Genomic DNA, 24819 nt, shown 5'->3' on the forward strand with positions numbered 1-24819 from the left:
GTGAGTGCGTTTTTCAGCCGTTTCCACACGGATCACCAACTTTGAATCCTCACTTGTCACTGGACACGTTCTATTGACTAAGACTTTAAGTGGACTCATATCTGTTTTACTATCACTACTCATAGCGCTGCACTATTTTTATGTTATTCTATTTTAAGTATATATCGGTTGCTTAGAGTGCTTAGCCGCTTTCAGGACTAGCGCTCACTGTTTTTTTCCCTATTAGAACAAAAGAACTACTGCTAATAAGCTATAAGGCTCCATGTACACTGCAGCTGATAAACTCACATTCAGGAGCTTTTTTTTGTTTTTTTCAGCAGCCCTGAACTCTCCCTAATGTTTTCCTATGTGTCCATGTACACATAGTCGTTTACAGTCGTTTACAGTCAGTTGAGTTTACAGTCATTTTTTTTAACACACCAAACGTTCAGGAGTAGATTTTATAAGCGTTTCAAACGCCAAACGCTTGTAAACGCGGCTAAGCACATTTATAAGCAATTGAGTTTAGCAGCGTTTTTTAACTGTTCCATATCCAAATGCTGTCCAAAACCTTTTTTCATAATCAGAAATGCATGCAAAGCGTTTTCCATGTATTCAAATGGACCTAGCACACCAGCGCAGTCAGTTCCAGGTTTTGTGTGAAGGAAAAAATGGTAGAACGTGCTGCATTATACTCATGATGGGATCCATAGTGAATACAACCAGAAAAGACAGGTCATCTCAACACATACTGCTCTCTCTGCTCCTGCTCTCTCTATTTCTCTCAAAATGTCTGAAATAGTTAATGTTTTACTGTTTTTCAGTGCATTCTGGGAATTTTGGAAGGTCTCCTGAGGTTATCTTAAAAAAACGCTTCTAAACGCAAATACGTATGCAAACGTGGCTAAACAGAATTAATAACTTTCGGCCCACAGGCCGTTCTAAAAACCAATGAGAATACTTCATTTTGGGCTGGTGTACACTTGCAGTCAGGGGCGGTAAAAATAAGAGGTTGAGACATAGTTTTACTGTGATCCTGCCACCTGCCGTAAAATAACCCACGGCCCGATGAACTTGTACGATGCTTCATAACTACAGCAAAAATTATAGGTCTATGCTAGCAGTAGTACCGCCAAATGCAACCCATTCAAATGAATGTAGCGGAGCCGCAACCACAAGCCAAATACTAGTCTTGTGGTTGCAGTACAGAATTCCCAAAACCTTGTTCAAGTGTCAAAAAAAAAACAACATGTAGGAGGTGGCAGTATCGCCTTCTAAATGCCTGGCAGCAGCTCCTGCACTGCTCCCTAATCGCATTTCTGAGTCCAAAGCAAGTTAAAATGAGTCCTTTCAGTTTTGTACTGCAGTGCGATTGCAAGCTGTTTAATTACTATGGGCATCAAGAAATGTTTTGTTAGCTCACTGTTTATAGATGAATCTCCTTAGTGATCAGTTATTGTTTCACTGATGATAATTACAACAAAAATTCCACCAATACTAGTGCACATATTGTTTTGCTGAAAATGTGCCTAAACAAAGCCATGCCTTTATTATATGAATGACAGTAATCTGTCATTGACACACAATGTGCTAAATTATTGGTTTTAAAAAAGCCTACAGTGCAATTTCTACTTTTAATGCAAGTGATCCGACAAAACAGATTCGGAATAGCTTGTGAGTCATCTTCAAATATAACAAGCATCTAAGCCATAGTATACATGAACACTATTATTAACACTTAAGAATAATCTGTAAAAACAAGCGAGCGCTTATACAGAAATAAAGCTGCTAAACACCAAAAGGTACCATATAAAACCTCCAAATAAATAGTAAAAGCAGGGTGCAGTGCTATAAAACAATAAATAACGATACTTAAATAATAGAATCAAGTGACTGAATGGTGCAAAAACCGTGTCAATGGTAAATGCATGCATACATCATAAAAACACATGAAACCAGCTCATATAAATTGAAATAAAGTGCAGCATAAAGTGATAATCTTGTCACTGTTTAGTGACCAATCAAGTGCAAAGTGCAGGACTAGGAAATCAAACAATAGTCCACAATGAAAAGTGCACAGGAGATCCAGATGATCTTCAAAGTCCAGTGGTCTAGTCTGGTGCTATGGTGATAAGAATGATGAGATTGTGCACTCACCAGATACGCAATCCAAATGCGCATTAAGAAATATCAATTCCAGAATACTGGGGATCCCTCAATGGTCTGGTCTTGGTCAGGTGCCCCACACTGCCTGGTATCCACTGCCATATGTGATGCAGCCGCTCTGTGGGTATTAGTAGCTCACAAGGAGTTCCAAAAGAGGAGGTAGTGTGATATCTTCTAAACAGACGATGTTTATTCAAGTGAAGTACAAACAATGAGTATAGGCAAACAAAAAACACTGACCATCTGAAGATGGCCGCCGGGGCTCTCTTGGCGCCGCGGCGTGACGTCACAACTCCATAGCTCCCCGTTATTTGTTTTTTAGCACTATACCCTGCTTTTACTATTATTAACACTTACATTACACAGTGACAGCTACTGATTAAGGTCAATGATCTAGATATTATACACAAGATTTATCTCATATATTTGGATCACAAATGCTAAAAGCAGATTTAGTCAACCTTCAGCAGTTTATTCATTCAAAAATAATTTTTTGCTTCTCATACACAGAATAGACTATGAATCCTGATAAGGAAAAGTGCTGCCAAATAATGCTTTAAAGAAAACAATGATTCCTACCTTTATTGGAACATCTAATACAATTACAAGGCTTTAAAGGAAACCTGTATGGAAGAAAGTATATAGGTTGCCACTACTGACCTCATGTTCTCTAAAAATACTAGTTACCTGAATGTCATGCTAATGCTGGCATAGATGAGCTGAAATTCAACTGGTTCATCAGGGACCAGCCAAATGTCGTTCCATCTGCAGTCATCCCTATTTAACAGAAATTGATTGTTAGATCAACTTCTGTCTAACGGGAATGTTGGAAAACTTTTGTAGATCAATGGCTCTGGCTACTGGCCATCTAGGGCCAGCTTAAAGCTCCAATAATTTCCAACGTGCGTTCCAAACGACAGAAGTGACATCGCCAGAAGTTGCGTCATAAAACCTCAATGCGTTTCGACCAATAGATTGTCTTCAGGAAGTGCAAAATCCGCCATTTTGAAGATGGTAATTATACCCTTCAGTTACCAATCATTTGCTCAATCATAGTACAGCTGTGGCACTCATAGTTTTAACAATAACTGCAACATTGCTGAATAAAGTCAGCGCCCAATGGAATATGGTTAAGCCATTATATTGATGCTAATTACACATATTCAAAATCTATTTGAAAAGTTGGCACATAGTGGTGTTCTTAAGGGGGAAGGTTCCCTAATGCATGTCTATACACAGAAATAGGGTCAACGCATTTATAAAACGGCAGAATCAGTGGATAAATGAAAAAAAATTATCCCTGCAGTATGATTGAGCAATTGATTTGTGACTGAAGGGTATTAATACCATCTTCAAAATGGTGGATTTTGCACTTCCTAAAGACGATCTATTGGCCGAAACGCATCAAGGTTTGATGACGCAACTTCCGCCGACATCACTTCCGCCATTTGGAACGCACACTAGAACGCGGCGACCATTTTAACTTACATTCATATACAACAAGGCTGAATACACCTAGTGCCAGGAAAGTACTTTTTTTGTGAGTGGCATTTTTATTGTTTGACCCCATTATTAAAGCTCTTACGGTTTTACACTATGGGTTGTCTGATTTTGTTTTATTTTATGCTCATAATATGAATTACTGCCTGTGGAGGAGAGGAGCTTCTATTATTGATGCAGCCCTAGTGGAGGGTCACCGGTTACCACGGTTAAGAGTGTGAAGGAATACCGGCCAACGATATCATATTGCATACTGGGATAGTCCCAAAAGCGCATTTGACTAACCTAGAGATAGATGGTCATGGGATGATGGTGAATTTACATCCATGTGGGGCATCAGTGTGAGCACAGTGAAGCACTTGTTACCTCAGTACGGAGGTTCACCGTTAAGGATACAGCACTACTGCACTTAAATTCACATGTTGGGACTGAATACCAATATTTTATATGTTTTTGTCCATTGTTATCACTATAATTTGTATATATGGTTACTTAGTTGATTGTATGACCTTAAGCGCGGTCTATATGAAATATATATGAAAATAAGGTCTTCACTTGTTGAATGCTTGTTTTGTATATTGGAAGCCACAGACAGTTAAGCAACTAGAATTTTCATAAGATCAGCCTACAAATATCTTTCAGTGTTTGTTTCCTTTGAACAACTCAAAGCTGATATTTCCTCCATTAATCCCAGATGCTTTGTAAATACTTAACATGCTGTCAAATTTGTTACTGTATCTGCAACTCCTACACACAAAGACCAAAAAATGTCCAACCCACAAAAACCCAACAAACCATTAATCACTAGATAAATAAAAAAAGACCTCTATGTATGTTTCTTACATACTGCGAATGTCTGGCTCAATATCACTCAACAAACTTACATAGTCAGTGCTACAAACTATAATAAAATAATATTGTGGACTGAAACAGAATTTATTTTAAAGCTGTTGCAAACCTCAGACATGAAATATGAACAAAGCATATCCCTCTATAGTGTGTACTTTTCTCAATCCAAACCAGTGTCGTTCCTGTCTGCTGCTTTGTTCCTCTATCACTTCTGACAAGTTTTTCTGACTCGGGGGACAAAAATCCCCTGCGCTCAAGAGTGGTGCACTGGCAATAGATGGATCACAGGTCCTTAGCAATTCCAATACTGAAACAGGCTTTGCTGCCCCCTAAGGGTTGGGGGAGAACTCAGAAGATGCACTGTAAAACAAGGAAGAGAGGGCACATCAGCCTTGTGCATTACCTGAGTGGTAGTTTTATTGATTTAATAAAATAGATGTATACTCACAAACAACTTCAATGGCAAAAGCATATCAGGGTCCAAAGCAACCTAGTCACCAAGACCAGTCCCAAATGCAAGAGCACCCTCCAAATAACGGTAGCATTTCAAGGGGGCAATCCACCACTCTGAAGAAGAGTTAATGCAGAAGGCTAGTGCACCCTCTCTACCTTGTTTTACACTGCACTGGGTGTATGATAGGGTTTACAACCACTTTAAGTCAACAGGTTGGCACACTTGTATAGGAGGCCTTACAGTGAACTAAAGAAACTTGATAGATAATGCTGTATACCTAGTATAAGTTTGTTTTCTGTCATAGCTGCATTCTTCTCTAAAGCACAGTTTGATAAATCAGCCTTTTTTTTAGTGACATCTGTAGACTCTGTGCATTGGCTTCCATCTTGTTTGGAATGAAGCAGTGGAGAGCATCCAATTGTGTCACTTATACAAAGACAGGTGTAAAAGGGACTTGGCTGAAAAGACTGTCCATTCTGATAAAGCACACCGTTGAGTTCACATCCAACAGCATATATATCTGTAAGTTCAAGGATAGAAGATATCAGGTATATTTATACTATGTGCTAATCAATACACGTCTTTGTTATAAGTTTGAATGTTCCATAGATCATATTTTTCCAAAAAAGGACACCATACTAAGCCATAAATTCACCTACTGTTGTATTACTGGCCATCAACATACTATGTTTAGCAAACGTTCACTTACAATCCTTCTACCTTGTACCTCATGGATATGATGCATTTTGTTACTGTCCCAAGTACTTATTATGATCGATAAACATACATTTATAAAAAAAAAGTGATAAGGCGTCCCCATGCCTTATACATGCACATGCCGTATATGACCAATTCCCCTCTTAATTATGGCATGCTGAAAATATTTTAACAACAAAAAAAAATTCAGGTCTCGGTGTGCTCAGGAGCTTAAAAGGGTAAGTAAACGTTCAGTAACAGTTGTTAGCCTTTTGCCCCCATCCCATTGAATTTTGACTGTGGAAGTCCACCACAATGTTTACATCTTTTCTGGTGGCTTCTTCATTCTGATGTCTGCACATGTACAGTAGAGGTCCATAAACTTCTATGGGCTGGGAGACAAACAGGCTTTGGTCTATATCTTGGTTCCATACAAGACTATGGGGTTCAGTTGCTCATATGTGGACATCAGGATGAAGAAGCTGGGCCAATAGAATGTTAGCACTGTGGCAGGCCTAGTCATTCTAGACTCAGTAATTTAGCATGATTAGTCATTTAGCATGAGAGTTTTTGAGAAATGGTCACATGGAATAGTTTATGAAAAAGTAAAATGCTGAAGAAATGTTATTGGCAAAAATTGCTGTGTAAAGTGTGAGATATATACAGTTGTGTTCAAAATAATAACAGTGTGTTGAAAAAAGTGAATAAAGCTCAAAATCCTAATAGCATTTATTTCCATACACACAAATGCATTGGGAACACTACACATTCTATTCCAAATCAAAACAAGAAGAAAAATATATCAAATTTGTGTTGTTCCTCTAAAAAAAATTGAAGAAAAGTGAATATTAGACTGTTCAAAAAAATAGCAGTGTTTGTATTCTTCTTTACAAACTCAAACATTCACTATATAAACTGAAAAATGTTTGAAGATTTTGCTTTCCTTTGAATCACTTAATGAATATTTAGTTGTATAAGCACTGTTTCTGAGAACTGCTGTACATCTGTGTTGCATGGAGTCAACCAACTTCTGGTACCTGTGAACAGGTATTCCAGCCCAGGACGATTGGACTACATTCCACAGTTCTTCTCTATTTCTTGGTTTTGCCTCAGAAACTGCATTTTTGATGTCACCCCACAAGTTTTCTATTGGATTAAGATCCGAGGATTGGGTTGGCCACTCCATAACGTCAATCTTGTTGGTCTGGAACCAAGATGTTGCACGTTTACTGGTGTGTTTGGGGTCATTGTCTTGTTGGAACACCCATTTCAAGGGCATTTCCTCTTCAGCATAAGGCAGCATGACCTCTTCAAGTATTCTGATGTATTCAAACTGATCCATGATCCCTGGTATGCGATAAATAGGCCCAACACCGTAGTATGAGAAACATCCCCATATCATGATGCTTGCGCAACCATGCTTCACTGTCTTCACAGTGTACTGTGGCTTGAATTCAGTGTTTGGGGGTCGTCTGACAAACTGTCTCCGGCCACTAGACCCAAAAAGAACAATCTTACTTTCATCAGTCCACAAAATGTTGCGCCATTTCTCTATAGACCAGTCAATGTGCTCTTTGGCAAATTGTAACCTCTTCAGCACATGTCTTTTCTTCAACAGTGGTACTTTGCGGGGGCTTCTTGCAGATAGCGTGGCTTCACATAGGTGTCTTCTAATTGTAACAGTACTCACAGGTAACTTTACACCTTCTTTGATCTTCCTGGAGCTGATTGTTGGCGGAGTCCTTGCCATTTTGGCTATTCTTCTATCCATTCGAATGGTAGTTTTTCCCTTTCTTCCACGTCTTTCAGGTACTGGTTGCCATTTTAAAGCATTTGCGATCGTTTTAGCTGAGCAGCCTATCATTTTCTGCACTTCTTTATATGTTTTCCCCTCTCCAATCAACTTTTTAATCAAGGTACGCTGTTCTTCTGAACAATGTCTGGAACAACCCATTTTCCTCAGAATTTCAGAGAGAAATGCACTGTAACCAGCATGTACAACATTTGCTGCCTTCCTTCCTTCAATAAGGGCAATAATTGCCACCTGTTTTTCAAAGAATGAATGACCTCACTAATAGAACTCCACACTGCTATTATTTTGAACATGCCCCTTTCAATTAGTGATTCAATTACACAGAATCAGGAGCATGCATGTCATGACTGTTGGGTCTGTTGGATTTCTATTACTCTATTACATTTGCTAGTAAATTACTTGCCATGTAAAAATATCATTTCTACCAAAAACAGTGATTGATCAGGTTAGTGATGTCTGACCGCTATTATTTTGAACACAACTGTATATACACAGCATATATACACACTATATTGCCCAAAGTATTGGATTCAGATGTTCCAATCACCTCCATGGGCACAGGTGTATAAAATCAAGCATCTAGGTATACAGACTGCTTCTACAAACATTTGTGAAAGAATAGGTTGCTCTCACAAGCTCAGTGAATTCAAGCGTGGCACTGCCACCTGTGGAAAAAGTCCATCCGTGAAATTTCCTTGCTACTAAATATTTCACGGTCAACTGTTTGGTATTATAACAAAGTGGAAGCAACTGGGAACAGCAGCAACTCAGCCATGTCGTGGTGGGCAACGTGACATGACAGAGTGGGAACAGCGCACAGAAGTCGCCAACTGTCTGCAGAGTCAATAGCTCCAAACTTAATTTGGCCTTCAGATTAGCACAACAGTGCATAGAGAGCTTCATGGAATGGGCTTCCATGGCCGAGCAGCTGCATCCAAGCCATCACCAAGTGCAATGCAAAGCGTCGGATGCAGTGGTGTAAAGCACGCCACCACTGGACTCTAGAGCAGTGGAGATGTGTTCTCTGGAGTGAAGAATCATGCCTTTCTGTCTGGCAATCCGATAGAAGTGTCTGGGTTTGGTGGTTACAAGGAGAACGGTACTTGCCTGACTGCATTGTGCCAAGTGTAAAGTTTGGTGAAAGGGGGGGGGGGGAATTATGGTGTGGGATTGTTTTTCAGGGCTTGGGCTTGGCCCCTTAGTTCCAATGAAGGCATCAGCATACCAAGAAATTTTGGACAATTTCATACTCCCATCTTTGTGGGAACAGTTTGGGGATGGTCCTTTCCTGTTCCAACATGACTGCTCACTAGTGCACAAAGCAAGGTCTATAAAGACATGGATGATCAAAATTGGGGGGGGGGGGGGTTTGAAGCTGTTATAGCTGCAAAGGGTGTGCAAACTCAGTATTGAACCCTACGGACTAATACTGAGATGCCATTAAAGTTCATGAGCATGTATGAGCAGGCGTCCAAATACTTCTGTCAATATAGTGTGTGTGTGTATATATATATATATATATATATATATATATACACATATACATACATATATATATATACATACATACACACACACACATATACATATATACACACACACACACAAAATGAATGCCTGCATTATGATTATAAAGATAAGATCATTCCACTGTTCACAGCATCATATTGCAAAATACAGCTGTCTCTGTATCATTCTGTTTGAAAGCCCAGAGCTTTAGATGCGTAAGTGATGCATGTGATGATCACAATCTCCTTGCTTCCAAGCCACATGATCTTGGTTGTCTGAATTCTGGCAAGACTTTAGAACCTCATCTGTATGCAGACTCAGGCCCCACAAATATGAGTGCTTAGAATTGCACTGCTTCTCAGGAAAACACAAAGGACTATCTGTAATACAGCAGCACTTGCAAATCGGTGTGGATAATATTTGAAGATGCTCTAAAATGTATATTTCATTGTGTTTTTTTAACTTTCTTGACAAACATAAAGCAGTAAATCAAATGCATAAGTAAAATTCATAGCATGGTAGTCACTGAACAATAATATTAAGTTCACCTTTACAAATCACCAAATGATGAAAGAACAGTTATCAAACCCCCAATACAGCCAACAATAAGAAAGCAAACTTACATTTACAAATCACCAAATGATGAAAGAACAGTTATCAAACCCCCAATACAGCCAACAATAAGAAAGCAAACTTACATTTACAAATCCCGACTTCAAACTTTGGGGCATCAGCTGAGTAGTCACAGTACAGACCTCTGTGGTGATCGCACACCTCTGCTTCATTGCAACTTTCCCCCAGTTGTTTAGCACAGATCCTACAGCATCCACAACCATCCCTCACCAGGCTTGTTCCCATGGGGCATGAACGTTTATTGGAGCATTTGCATGGCCAGTGACAAAACTCCTTTCGTTGGATGTTCTCTGAGTCTGTTGCTTTGTCCTTCGCCATCAAAGAGTTTACTTGCTCTTCTGCCCTGCAAAGAAACTATAGCAATATGCACTTTATAAGTATGCCATCACTTTAGCAGAATATTTTCTTAGGTTGCAAGCCACGTGACCCTTTTCACTGATGCTAATAATGTAACATTAAAACATGAAAATGAACCCCCTTTCACTGCCGGAGCCTTACTTTTTAATTTTATGTGCTAGGAAGTATTAGAACTTGTTTGTTTTGGGTTTTTTTTACTCCTAAGTCCAGTGTGTCTGAAAATAGTTTTACCAGACAAGAAGTGAGGAAAAATCTGCACAGGGAGACAAACAACAATAAAAATCTGACAGAGGTTCTAGCCCTCTTCTATTCTACTAAAGAAAATGTTGGTATTTCTGTCTGTGTTGCTGTGTGGAGTAACCCTCATTTCCTGTCTAGTCAAACATTATCAGCAGGAAAAAGAAGTGAAGGTAAATCTTTCTAATGGAGACCTGGATAATTCTAACCATTCTCTGCTCAATCCAAAACTAAAAAAAAAAAAGTTTGACTGTGTATACACTGTAAGAAAAATGACACATGACTCCAACTACAAATATGAAGAAAAAATTAAGCCCATTAAATGATGATAAAACAACAAAACCACCTATTGTTGTGTAGCACCCCTTACCCCTAGGTAGTAATGGAGGTAGCTCAGTGCACTAGCATTTCACCTCACTTCTCGACTCTTCATGGGGTGGAAGAAATTGGGTGTGAGTAACTTGAAGAAAGTTTACAGAGTTTATTAAATACCCAGTAAATTAAGGGAGAGAGGGGTTTCGGGACAGGACGCCCAAAAAGAACAAAGATAAAGACTCTGGATCTCCATCCACAGTCCAAACAAAAGAAGGCCCTTTAAGCCGGACTGTCACTCTGTATTCTCCGACTGTAAAGCAGCTGTAATGGAGCACCCATATCCCTAGAATGGGCCCCCAGAACTTTCTGCAATGTCTACAGCTTCTAGCCAGCACACCCAGGCATCGTTCAACTGACTAAGTTTTACCCCGGCACCCTGTTCCAGGCTTACACATTCCTACGCTTCCTCCCCCGGATATACCTTGCAGCAGGACACCAGGAAGCTTGAGGCCCCAGGCCTGGGAGACTATCTTGCACTGCACACCCTCACCAGGCAGCAGGCCTGGGAAGGAAAGGAAAGAGAGCAACAAAAACACACCTTGCAGGCCTGGAAGAGAAAAGCTCACACACATGCTTTGTATATTCTTATCCAGCACTGGCAATAAGCCTCCTAGTGGCTGGCTGTTGGGACATACACTACTCAAAAAAATGAAAGGAACCCTTTTTAATCATAGCATTACGTCAAACTCCTAGGATATTGACCAGGTCAGTTAAGTAGCAGAGGGGGTTCTTAATCAGTTTCAGCTGCTTTTGGTGTTAATGAAATTAACAACAGGTGTACTAGAGGGACAACAATGAGAAGATCCCAAAAAAAAAACTGGAATGGTTTTACAGTTGGAGGCCACTGACAATTTTTTCCCTAGTCATCTTTTCTGACTGTTTTTCACTAGGTTTGCATTTGGCTGGGGTCAGTGTCACTACTGGTAGCATGAGGAGATACCTGGACCCTACAGAGGTTGCACAGACAGTTCAACTCCTCCAGGATGGCAAATCAATACGTGCCATTGTCAGAAAGTTTGCTGTCTCTCCCAGCACAGTCTCAAGAGAATGGAGGAGATTCCAGGAGACAGGCAGTTATTCTAAGAGAGCTGGACAGGGTCATAGAAGGTCCTTAACCCATCAGCAGGACTGGTATCTGCTCCTTTTGTGCAAGGAGGAACAGGATGAGCACTGCCAGAGCCCTACAAAATGACCTCCAGCAGGCCACTGGTGTGAATGTCTCTGACCAAACAATCAGAAACAGACTTCACAAGGGTGGCCTGAGGGCCCGATATCCTCTAGTGGGCCCTGTGCCCATTGCCCGGCATCATAGAGCATTTGCCAATGAACACCAGAATTGACAGGTCTGCCACTGGCATCCTGTGCTTTTCACAGATGAGAGCAGGTTCACCCTGAGCACATGTGACAGACGTGAAAGGGTCCATTGAGGGACTCAAAGACCTCTACAGGCTAGACAATGGCACCCTGACTGCCATAAGGTATCTGGATGAAATCCTTGGACCCACTGTCAGACCCTATGCCAATGCAGTGGGTCTTGGTTTCCTCCTGGTGCATGACATTGCCCGGCCTGATGTGGTAAGAGTATGCAGGCAGTTCCTGGAGGATGAAGGAATTGATACCATTGAATGGCCCCCACGCTCGCCTGACCTAAATCCAATAGAACACCTTAGGGATATCATGTTTCGGTCCACCACCAGGTTGCACCTCAGACTTTCCAGGAGCTCAGTGATGCTCTGGTCCAGATCTGGGAGGAAATATCGTTGTCTCATTAGGAGCATGCCCCAATGTTGTCAGGCATGCATACAAGCATGTGGGGGTCATACAAACTACTGAGTACCTTTTTGAATTGCTGCAATGAAATTTCAGCAAGATGGACTAGCCTGCTGCATCATTTTTTCACTTTGATTTTCGGGGTGTCTTTGAATTCAGTCCTCTGTAGGTTGATAATGTTAATTTCCATCAAACGATGAGGCATCCTTACATTCCCAACACATTACTCAGTCCATATGAGTATAGATATCCAGCATGATATTTTTCCCCATTGAGATCTGATGTGTTTTCAAAGTATTCCTTTAATTTTTTTGAGCAGTGTATATATTCATCACTCAAATTGTTGTATTGTATCAACATTTTGCCAGGGACACTCCCCAACAGCAAGCAGAAGCAAACCATAACACTGAGCTTAGTGAAAACCTGAGAAAATCAAAACTGTCAATCCGTGCTCAGGCTGGCTATGGCCTAGCAGCACTAAATTTAGTCTATGGAACTACTACCTAGGGCAGGGTATCTACAGTTGCAATGTTTAGCTTTGATCCAATGCTTTCCCCACAGTATTTTTTTTGCCACTAGATCCCTTATGACTAAACATAATTCAACCCACCTCATCTGAGCCCAGGTCATCCTGGACCCGCTACTCGTCAGCATATGAACTGATTGGCTTCACATGCTTCTTCCTTCCACACTTCACCTCTATTGTATGGCTGAAACTAGGTCAAAATCACGTACTTCCATATAAAAAATGCATTTAACCACATGCCGCCCAGCCACTGTATAAATACGGTGGCAGGGCAGCACGGCTGGGCAAAACCACGTTTTAAAACGTGTGTTTTGTAAACAGGTAGGGGGCGCGCGCGAGGCACGCCGCTACCCTAACTGTCCCGCCGATCACAGCCGCAGATGTCAGTCGCCGGGTCACAGCCGGTCGTTACCAGCTATGTCCCGCGATCATCGCTGACAGAGAGCACAGCTGCAGTAGCTGTGCTTTCTGTCAGTTCCCTGACAGCTCCAGGACAAGCTGATCGGGACAGAAGAGTTTCTCTCTCCCGATCAGCGGTGTCCCGTGCAGTACACATCCCCACCCCCTAGTAAAACACTCCCCTCACACAGTTAACCCTTTGCCTGAAAAATAAACTTAACCCCTTCCTCCCCAGTGCCATTAGTACAGTGTCAGTGTTTTTTTTTTTGCACTGATCACTGTATTGGTGTCACTGTGGATGTCAGTGACCCCAAGTCAGTACCCCCCAATGTCAGAATGTCCGCGCAGTCCCGCCATAAGTCGCTGATTGCCGCCATTATTAGTATAAAAAAAAAAACTAAACATCCTAGTATCTTTCCCGCCATTTGTAAACGCTATAACTTTCATGTAAACCGATTAATTTACACGTATTGGGTTTTTTTTTTTAGCAAAGACATGTCGCAGAATGCATTTTGGCAGAAATTTATGACTAAATTTGATTTTTAAATTTTTTTTTACTGGACATGTTTTATAGCAAAAAGTCCAAAATATTGTTTTTTTCCTCAAAATTGTCAGCCTTTTTTTTATAGCGCAAAAAATAAAAACCGCACAGGTGATCAAATACCACCGAAAGAAAGCTCAATTTGTGGGGGAAAAAAAAGGATGATAAATTTCATTTATGTACCGTATTGCATGACCGCACAATTGTCCGTTAAACTAGCTCAGCGCTGTATAGCAAAAAAATGGCGTAAATTCCATTATCTATACCATAGTTTGTAGACGCTATAACTTTCACACAAAGCAATCAATATACACTTATTGGGATTTTTTTACCAAAAACATGTAGCAGAATACATTTTGGCCTAAATTTATAACCAACTTTGAGTTTACTATATATTTTTTATAGCTGAAAGTAAAAAATATTGTTTTTCTGCAAAATTTTGGGCCTTTTTTTGTTTATAGCGTGAAAAATAAAAAGCGCACAGGTGATCAAATACCACTGAAAGAAAGCTCTATTTCTGTGAAAAAAGGACGTAAATTTCGTTTGGGTGCAGCATTGCATGACCACGTAATTATCAGTTGAATTACTGCAGCGCCGAGTTGCAAAAAGAGGCCTGGTCATTAAGGGGGGTAAATCCTCAGGAGGGCAAGTGGTTAATTATGTATTAATGGTGTCTCTTATATCCTCTTGGAGTACCGTCTTAAAGAAAACCAAACAGATGGATCGACTGATATTTACAAGTATCCACTAATCAGCTTGATCAAGGTCCACTCTTACCCTAGGTTCACATATGTGTGGGTGGTGCCGCTGCAGATCCGAACAAGAATCCATGCAGCTGCACCACCCGCACAGAGAATTGCGGACCCGCAGGCGGGTGCCATTAGTACTAATGGCACGCCGCCCGCACTAGAAAACACAACTGTACTGGGAACCAAAGTTCCCGTGCGGGCTGCATTTTCCAAAGAAGTGCAGGGACTTCTTCCCTGTGTGTCACGGGCATGGGAGTCCATTCAAAAGAATGGGCTCTCGTGCCCATGCAAAACGCGGCAAGCACAGCCGCAGAGATGAGAATTGGGGGGTTAATCCTAATATAATTGGGTCAAGATCCTGAGTAAAGTTAAATGATAGTGAAGCACAACCCGCCCTTTTTAGACTAACATGGGGTACACATGATAGTTTTTTTATCTTAACCCAATGGGCTCACCCGTTGTACTATCTAAGCAATATTAGTGTGGCAAAATCCCCCCCCCCCCCCACCAGAACACACTGATCAGCGCTCACAGCCTTTTTTTTTGCAAGCACTGATAGATATGCTGGAAAACCAGCATCCTGTTTGATAAAAGCCGATGGTTAGACTGGCTTCTGTTGGACAGGCTGTTGTACACAATGGCTGAATGTCAGCCGGTTTCTGTTGAACCGGCCGATCTTTGGCCCGTGTGTACCAGTCATAAGGTGTACTGTGTCTTTTATAGGGGGAGTATAGTTAAATTCCTCTGAGCACCCAACATGTCTTTACTATTAACCCCTTCCTCCCCAGCGCCATTAGTACAGTGTCAGTGCTTTTTATTTGTACGGATTACTGTATTGGTGTCACTGGGGATGTCAGTGACACCAAGTCAGTTTCCCCCAGTGTCAGAATGTCCACCGCAACCCCGCTATAAGTCGCTGATTGCCGCCATTACTAGTAAAAAAAAAAATTCCAGTATCTATACCGCCATTTGTAAACGCTGTAACTTTCAAGTAAACTAATTAATTTACACGTATTGGAATTTTTTTTCAGCAAAGACATGTCACAGAATACATTTTGGCCTAAATTTATGATGAAATTAGATTTTTTACATTTTTTTACTGAACATGTTTAATAGCAAAAAGATATAGTTTTTTCTCAAAATGTTCATTTTTTTTGTTTATAGTGCTGAAAATAAAAACTGCGTAGGCAATCAACTACCACCAAAAGAAAGCTCTATTTGTGAGGAAAAAAGAACGTAAATTTAATTTGGGTGCAGTGTTGCATGACCACGCAATAGTCAGTTAAAGTAACACAGCGCCGTATGGCAAAATATGGCCTTGTCAGGAAGGGGTTAATATCAACTACCATAGACATAAGCACACAATCACAAACTGTTTTCTAGTTAATAAGCACATCATGATAATATTTCCATTGGTACAACAAGATAGAAATATTCATTCTGCCATAATTGTCCAACTTTGTACAGGCATGTCCAGTTTATACTGATTATTTGCTTGCATTGTTTATGTTTATGATTTGCTTTTCTTCTTTGTCCCTCTTCTTCTCCTCCCCCCCCCCCCCCCAGGGGTTTCCCTCCTCCGGATGACCAGTTGACTCAGTATGATCCTTAGCATTGGAATGCCATGTGTGTTGTATTTCTACTGCTTGCCATAAGTTTGCCTGTTCTTATATACCTTGCTTTGTTATACTTTTGTGCAATTTCAATAAACCAACTGTTAAAAAAAGAAATATTCATTCTGAGATAAATGTCAAAGCTATGTCCAGGTGCATTTGCAATAATATTTTGTGAACACAACTGGACACAATTTCAACATCTATTTCGGAATCTTTGTCTCTCTGCCACTGCCATGCAGTGCTTATGGTTACATTATACGAGATACTGAAGCTAATGATGGTCAAATGGATACAAAAAGTATATATATATATATATATATATATATGTATTTTTCAATGTAAATCAAAGAAATACAGAGTGGAATTGTTGTAGGAAATGTATCCAAGAAAATAAATGTATTACTAGGCAAATATAAATTAAACAAAATAAATTCTTATTGTTGCAGTGGTTGCAGATGGCTGGTACGTGTAAATTAAAATGTCAAGTCATTGTGTAACAAATCTGCAGTATATAATAACGCATACCAGATGTGACAGTAACTTGTCTGAACCACTGTTGATACCACTGAGGAAGCAGAGCTAGACTCTTGTACTTTGCCACTTCAGATTTGCTTTAATTTAGGACAAAAACAATTGAGTAGTGTTAATGATACATCTTTAATTTGCATTAACCCTTTGAGCACCAAGGGACGTATTTGTCCCATGTTTTTAATTGCGTGTATCATCTGATTAAGAACTTAAAACTCTTCTTTTTTTTTTTGGTTTGAGTCAAAATATTAGTTCTTATCAACAACAAATGGATCTAGCTTTTTGCCAATTATTTCATGAAATGGCTTAGTTACAGCAACTGAAGTGTACGAACTTTAAAAACAAAACAATGAATTCTTTTGGCGTTCCAAAATCTTACGATCCTCAAAGGGTTAACAGGCTAGGTTCACACTAATGTGGTGTGGTACATCGCATGTGATTCACACAGGAACTGCACCACATTCCTCTGCAAATCACATGCGATTTGTGTACATTTTGTATGGCTCAAATCGCACCGCACCAGAAAGGTGCAGGACCCATGCAGGGGCGGACTGACCATTTGGAAACTCGGGCACTGCCCGAGGGCCCAGGGTCAGTAGGGGGCCCCATGAGATGCCCCTGGTACCTTTTTCATAGGCTTTTTTGAGTTTGGGCAAGGACACAGGGGCCCCATGATCCCCTATTGCCCGGGGGCCCCATGAGTTGTCAGTCCGCCCCTGGTCGCATGGGTAGTCACACCTATGCAATTCGATTCTGCACATCACACCACATTTTGCATATACATCCGCATCGGTTCGCATGAACAGGGTCCAATTCGGTGCATAATTTGCACAGAAAACGCTGAAATTCCTCACCGCATCAGTGTGAACCCAGGTTCAAACTTGAACACTGCTTGGACCTTGAAGAAAGGGGTAAACCCTGAAAGAGATGTTAGGGCAAATAAAAAAATTCACAGACAATACTTAATTGTTTCTGTTGCAAGTGCACTAATATGGCTATAATCATCTTTAACCTAGGAAGAAATAAAATATGTGTCATGTGATTTAATGTTTAGAGACACTACTGTCTATGGCAGAGAAATGATCATTTTAAAATCTATGCCGATAAAATAATGACAATAAATTGGTGCTAATTGCCTAAAAATCAGCTGAATAGAAACCGTGAATATATGATGAATCGTAAGTAAATCTTGGATAGTTCTACACAGTGTAAGTCAAAAATATACACAAAATCCTCCTGCACTTAAGGAAGTGGCCTAAACAATAGCAGCCAACACTTTAAACTGATACCTCGACAGTGTAAAATAAATTTCTTAAAAGTAGCGCAGCGCTTAACCTAAATAAACCTCAAAATCAAAAAATGACAAACACACTGAATAAACATAAATATATATATAAAAGTGCATCAAGTGCCCAAACAAAAGTGACCAATGGTCACCCTCATGCCCTTTTAACAGTGAGCTATAATAATGAAATATATAAGTGAAATGTATTAACAAAATATGTGAAATCACTCATATAAATAAACAGCCTATAATATATCAAATGACCCCTATATACAGGGGATATAAAGAATGTGACAGATGTGACCACACAACAAATCACAATAATTGTCCATAAATAAGTGCTTCAAACAACACAAAAAACATGCAGCGTGAAGATAGTGATGGTATCGGTGAAAGTGTCAGCACACTTTTATCCTCAGTGGCTAGATTGCCTCCTCACCTCCTTTAGGCGACCCGATGGGCCATTTCACTTTCAGGATCACACCTGGATCCTATTCCAATCCTGGCAGGTAATTATTTGACCTGTAGTTCCTCTCCCAAGTATTCAGATACTCCAGGCCTCTCAGGAAGGGATGTGTCTGTCAAAAACGTTTCTCACCAATACAGCATGGAGAATTCCGATTCCATTTAGCATGAAATACGTCTTGCTGCAGTCCTGTTCCTGATCCCTAATCATGTGTTTGTCTGATGAGCACAGACAAACACATGACTAGGGACAAGGGTGGACTGACCATTTAGAAACTCGGGCACTGCCCGGGGTCAGTAGGGGGCCCCATGAGATGCCAGTGGTACTTTTTTCATAGACTTTATTGAGTTTGGGCAAGGACACAGGGGCCCCATGATCCCCTATTGCCGGGGGCCCCATGAGTTGTCAGTCCGCCCCTGATTAGAGATCAGGAACAGGACTGCAGCAAGAAGTATTTCAGTGTCCTTTCTGAAGTCTTTCACTACCTATACCCTTGAAAATGCTAAATGGAATAGGAATTCTCCATGCTGTATTGGTGAGAAACGTTTTTGACAGACACATCCCTTCCTGAGAGGCCTGGAGTATCTGACTGAATACTTGGGAGAGGAACTACAGGTCAAATAATTACCTGCCAGGATTGGAGTAGGATCCAGGTGTGATCCTGAAAGTGAAATGGCCCATTGAGTCGCCTAAAGGAGGTGAGGAGGCAATCTAGCCACTGAGGATAAAAGTGTGCTGACACTTTCACCGATACCATCACTATCTTCACGCTGCATGATTTTTGTGTTGTTTGAAGCACTTATTTATGGACAATTTTATATTTGTTTTGAGTTTTTTAAGTGATTTGTTGTGTGGTCACATCTGTCACATTCTTTATATCCCCTGTATATAGGGGTCATTTTGATATATTATAGGTTGTTTATTTATATGAGTGATTTCACATATTTCGTTAATACATTTCACTTATATATTTCATTATTATATCTCACTGTTAATAGACCACGAGGGTGACCATTAGTCACTTTTGTTTGGGCACTTGATGCACTTTTATATATATATTTGTTTATTCAGTATGTTTGTCATTTTTTGATTTTGAGGTTTATTTAGGTTAAGCGCTGCGCTACTTTTAAGAAATTATTCTACACACTGTAACCTTTACAAACAGGCCAATGCCAAATCTTTCACCATTACCCATATGACAGCACATTTTCAATTTTATACACAACCAAAGATTTAAGGGATTAGCTCAACAGGAAATACTTTACTATCAAAAGCATGTACAGATTTGAGTGCCTGAGTTAAAGTGATCCTTTTATTTAGAAAGTAAAGCAGGGAGCTGGAATGCTCACAAGAGCAAAGGAGAGGAGTGCAGCAGGCAAGCACAAGCTTAACCACTTCATGACCACATGTAGCATCAGCGTGTCTGACAGTAAGCTGCTCATAACACCAATAGAAGAGCAAACACTGGCAGGTCCTAATCTGCTTGGGCTCAAAACAGCTTTTCAGTAACAGGCTCCAAGTTCCAGGGATGTATGACACACAACCTTTTCTGATATCAGGATTTCAATATTTGGACTGATTATATTGCTGGTTCCATTAGTTTGGGGAAATTTTGTCAATGCAGATCATAAGTAATCCAGTTTAGGCTTTAGCCCTAATTTTTTTAATTAATTATATTATTTTGTATTGCTTTGAGACATTTACTAACATTTTTTGGATGAGGTGCCTTAAGATCTGTAACCTTTTAGTATCATTGTTTCCACCAAGAATCTAAGAAAAATGTATTAAACTAGACAGTAAAGATTTATCTTCCCCAGCCCATGCAGTGATACTGCTATTACTGTAGTTTCTCAAGATGATCTAATACTTCTAATATAGAACACATGTAAGCAAACAGAGGGGGACATGTAATTATGTACAAAGTGGATAATCCGTTCCATGAACAGCAAACTCTGCACTCTCAACAGTTTTTATCCTGAAAGTGACGCTAAGCCAAGCCATAGATTATTCAATTTTCCTTCCTTCCACCAAGGGTTGAAGGAAAGAAAATTGCTTGGTTCCCCCATCAACGCAGCCAGTGTTGATCGGGGAATCCCTCCCACAGTGCTATTATGGTCCGTCGTCGGGGAGCCTTCAGAACACAATGATCACTGCTGGCAGCTATAGCAGCTAGCAATGATCTCATGCAAAAAATATGACAGGCTGGTTATACGGAAATCAATTGATGGATTAACCTCAGTACAACCAGCCTGCCCATAGATGGATCAAATCTTGGCTGAACCAGCTGAGATTTGATCCATATATGGTTGGCCTAAGGCTGCATTCAGACCTGAGCAGAGTAATTTTCAGAAGTCTTTATATGAGAGTTTTACAAGTGTATACAAGCGTTGTACATGTGTGTTCAAGTTTCAGGTATTTTTATTTTAGCCAATGGAAAGTACTAGGGGGAGGAAATAAGGAGTGGATAGCTGCTGTTTGGCTGGTAAATGAGCGAAAAAACACTAGAAAAAAACACGTTACTCGTTTTTCAGGTGGCGAGTTGCTGTTTGGCCTGAAAGGGAGTGACAAAATGCTCATAAAACGCCCATGTTGTATGTTTTTCCTTTGTTGTAAGGTGTTTCCTTTAAAGCCAGTGGGGCCAAAAACACTCCAATCTGCCTAAAAGAATCTCATGTACTTTCTTGAGGTAACAAAATGATCAGCTGTGAACAGAGGCCATTGAAATTAATGGATTTGTGGTTGTTAAGAGTCCTGGAGCTTTAAGTTTCGAGCTACAAAACTCTCAAGTGTGAATGGGGCCTTACGTTTGTGGATATAAATGGGATCATTATCCTAAAAGACACTGTAGCGTGATAATTCTATGCAATTCATAAAGGTAAAAGCATTGAGTATATGAATTTTTATTTTGCACACCTTTATTTATATTTGTCTCAATGTCTACATGCTAAGGTGTTCAATACAATGATATGAAAGAGGTTAGGACAAGCAATACACTGCCAGCGGTGCCTACAACAGTCACTTTTTATCCTAAAAGTTGAAATTTTCTATTTATAAATAGCCACATCTTCATGTAGATATGGAGAAAATAAAAACAAAACTGCATGCAAAATAAAAAAAAATGGAATTTATATAAAACCATAATAAAATTAGATGAGTAAAATGAGTATTACTCATATACAGAATATAATAGTTTTTTGCCATGGTGGTCCATTAATGACTGTAAATGTGTGTGCCCGTTATCATGCTACTCAGTTTGATTCTAAATTAAATCCTCCAGATTTTCTTTTCTATTTTCCCCATGAACATTTATGGCAAATCCAAAAATAAGCTAGTATTTCTACATTATACTTACAAATTATTTTAATAATGGTTATTATACATGATTTATAGAGCACCAACAGTTTGCACAGCTCTTCTCAAAATAAAGGGAGACAGAATAGTAAAGGCCCATATACACGATAAGAACATTTACGAAAGTTTCAGTGCAAGGAACGATCAGTCAGTTAACTGTCCTTTAGTGTAGTGCTTTCGACAGCCAATTCTAACTATTCAGGTGAAAAACAACAAAGGTGCAAGCTCGAAAATTTTTAGCGTAAGTGAATACAACGTTCGATTTTTATCCAATGTGTACAGTAATCGTATGGAAGTAACTGAATGGAGAAAAAAAAATGCACATGTGGTCAGGAGCAGGTAACAACTCTTCTACGCTGGTAAGCAGTTATGTTTGCCTACATTTGCCTTTGTCAGTCAAGAATGTTTGTACAAGTTGAAGGATAAGTTCACCTTGGGGAACATGTTACATGTTCCACCCGTTTTTAGGGTGGACCATGTGACATGCTCCTAATGCTGCAGCTCCGGCCTGCTGCTTCCCCCCCCCCCCCCCCCTCCCTATGACAGAAGTACGAAGAGAAGTTCCCCGTACTAGTTGTCACTGTTTAAAAACAGCATGGCCATGCAGGGCTCTGTCCACACGGCCACATCATTCGTTCACTGTTTTCTGTGAATGAATGAACTACAAGTCCCAACAGCCTTAGCGGCTGTCAGCTTGTAGCACTCAATGAACTACCACGGCACTCCACATGCATTGATTCTTCCTGTCAGTATATCTATTTGCCCGTACATCCCGTACAGGCAAGTAGATACTGTATACTGACAGGTCTGCAGGAGACCAGTATGGCACTAGCAATGATCACTGGTGTGATGCTTTCCAGGATCCTGCAACCAAGAATGATAAATGTGCATTTACTTACAGAAAGATTACTTGCAGAAAATGTGCATTTATTATTTTTGGTCGAAAGGCGAACTTATCCTTGACCCTAGGTTCACACCTATCCATTTCTGCATTGAGGTTTGTGGTGCATTTTGCATTTTTGTACATGCGTTTTTGATGCATTTTTTTATTCTTGTTGCAACGCATCAAAAACGTGGAAAAACCACAACAAAAACACACTACATGCTTTTCTGCAGCATTTCCATTGAAGTCTATAGAACAAAAAAAATGCCCTGACCTTTTCCAAAACACGCACCTGGTGAAAATGTGGAGATGTGAACCTGTCCCATAGGAAATCATGTTAAATGGACTGTAGTGCATTTCTGCAAAACTGAAAACGCTTAGGTGTGAACCTAAGGTAAACACCATTGTCAGTACATCACGATACACACCTTTGTGGAAAATTGGATGATCGTTCATCCAATTTTCTCATAGTGTGTACTAGGCAGGGGCGGACTGACAACTAATGGGGCCCCCGGGCAGTAGGGGATCATGGGGCCCCTGTGTCCTTGCCCAAACTCAAAAAAGCCTATGGAAAAGGTACCAGGGGCATCTCATGGGGCCCCCTACTGACCCCGGGCCCTCGGGCAGTGCCTGAGTTTCCAAATGGTCAGTCCCCCCCTGGTACTAGGCATTAAATACAAATCCATAAAAGAAGGTTAGGAGGGCCCTGTTTGTGAGAGTTTACAGTCTAAATGATTCCATATTGTTAAAAGGTGTCAAACAATATCAAGAACACAATAAAATACAATATTATAATTTATACACATGTATTAAAATATCATTTTAAAGGAAATAAGGGCTCATGTCAGTAGGTGTTGTTTTTCTGTGCTTGACATGCATTTGGAACACGTCAAACACAGGTCATCAAAATTCCATTGATTTTAAGGGAGCACTACTCATGACAGTGCAGAGGCTGGGTTTGACCTGCTGTGCGTTGCACAGTGTTCCTTGCAGTTGGATGCAGTATGTCCTAATGAAGTGTGTCTGCACTGTAGGCAAAGTAGGTCATAGGCAGCCTTTACTTGCCAAACGCTGCATTTTAAATTGGATTGGGATGCAGCTGCAGGGGAATAGAAAATACCACATGACAACACCCTTTGACTTGAGCACTAACAATAATTGAGTGTCTTCTGACATTTGCAGTGCATGCCAAATGGGATAAAAATTTGAAGTTATAAACTATTAAATAGTGTTGGAACCTGAGGGTTTAACTTGCCTAACTGACACTCCAATGACTTCCCTCACCCCCACCTAAAACAAAGTCCAACACATGGGATGACTCTTAGCATACAGGCTTGAGAAGTCTATGCAGTAAACTGATGTCGTGTCACTGTTTGCCATGTCTTCATGCTGGGTCACATGAAAAATAATAATTTTAATGTATAGAGACTTGCAAATAAAGTCTAGTTTAAAATGGGTTTCCCTAACACCATAACTAATTTAGAGAATGAAGCTCAGTTTGGTTGTATTTGATGGTTAAGTAGTGACAATGTTTTGTGAATTAGTTAGATTGGTTCAGAAACTGCTGTTAGATTCTTGAGAGCGAGCTCCCACCTCGAACTATGTGATCTGGGCAAGTCTGCAAGCCTGAAATGCAGCTTTAACATCATAGCTTCAGAGCAGCAGCTTATGTTTGCTCCTACCATAGGCCTCTCCATTTTTTTTTTTTCGGCAGCATAAACTCTGTAAAGTTAAACACATAGCTAAAGAAAAATATATGAATGCAGCACAACTTACCTGATGATAGTAAGTAGTGAAGAGAGTCAAAAAGAGCCACTGCATGTTTATGATGCCTGAAATCTAACTGAGAGATAGAAAGTAAGCGGAGCTGGATATGAGAAAGCACACAAAGCTCCCTTCTGTCCTCTGTGCTAGTCTTACCTTTCTCTATGCACACATACACTCACATACACAACCATCTGCGTCATGTACCCACAGGCTCAGGAGGCTTCACACTCAGCTCTTTACCTTATTCTGTTTTTCTGCTTTGCTGTGCCATGTGTGCCCAAAGGATAGGAATTAAATCAACAAATAAATAAGCAGGCTATGGCAATATCAGCTAGAGTGCCTTAGAAGACTCAGGAGATATTTGTGGTCT

The 24819-nt window shown here is 40.2% G+C and overlaps 1 long non-coding RNA gene across 1 annotated transcript; it reads right to left on the reverse strand.

Moving 5' to 3' along the window:
• Nucleotides 1-1488: 1488 nt before the first annotated feature.
• On the reverse strand, nucleotides 1489-24611 carry LOC149457561 (uncharacterized). Its single transcript, XR_016313606.1, has 3 exons — nucleotides 24459-24611; nucleotides 9665-9953; nucleotides 1489-5468 (listed from the first exon to the last, which is right to left on the reverse strand). It is a non-coding gene; the product is annotated as an uncharacterized LOC149457561 (long non-coding RNA).
• Between the last annotated feature and the right edge of the window lie 208 nt (nucleotides 24612-24819).

This window comes from Staurois parvus, unplaced genomic scaffold (assembly GCF_062004578.1).
Source record: "Staurois parvus isolate SC_StPar_1 unplaced genomic scaffold, SC_StPar_1.0 ptg000314l, whole genome shotgun sequence".
NCBI lineage: Eukaryota > Metazoa > Chordata > Amphibia > Anura > Ranidae > Staurois > Staurois parvus.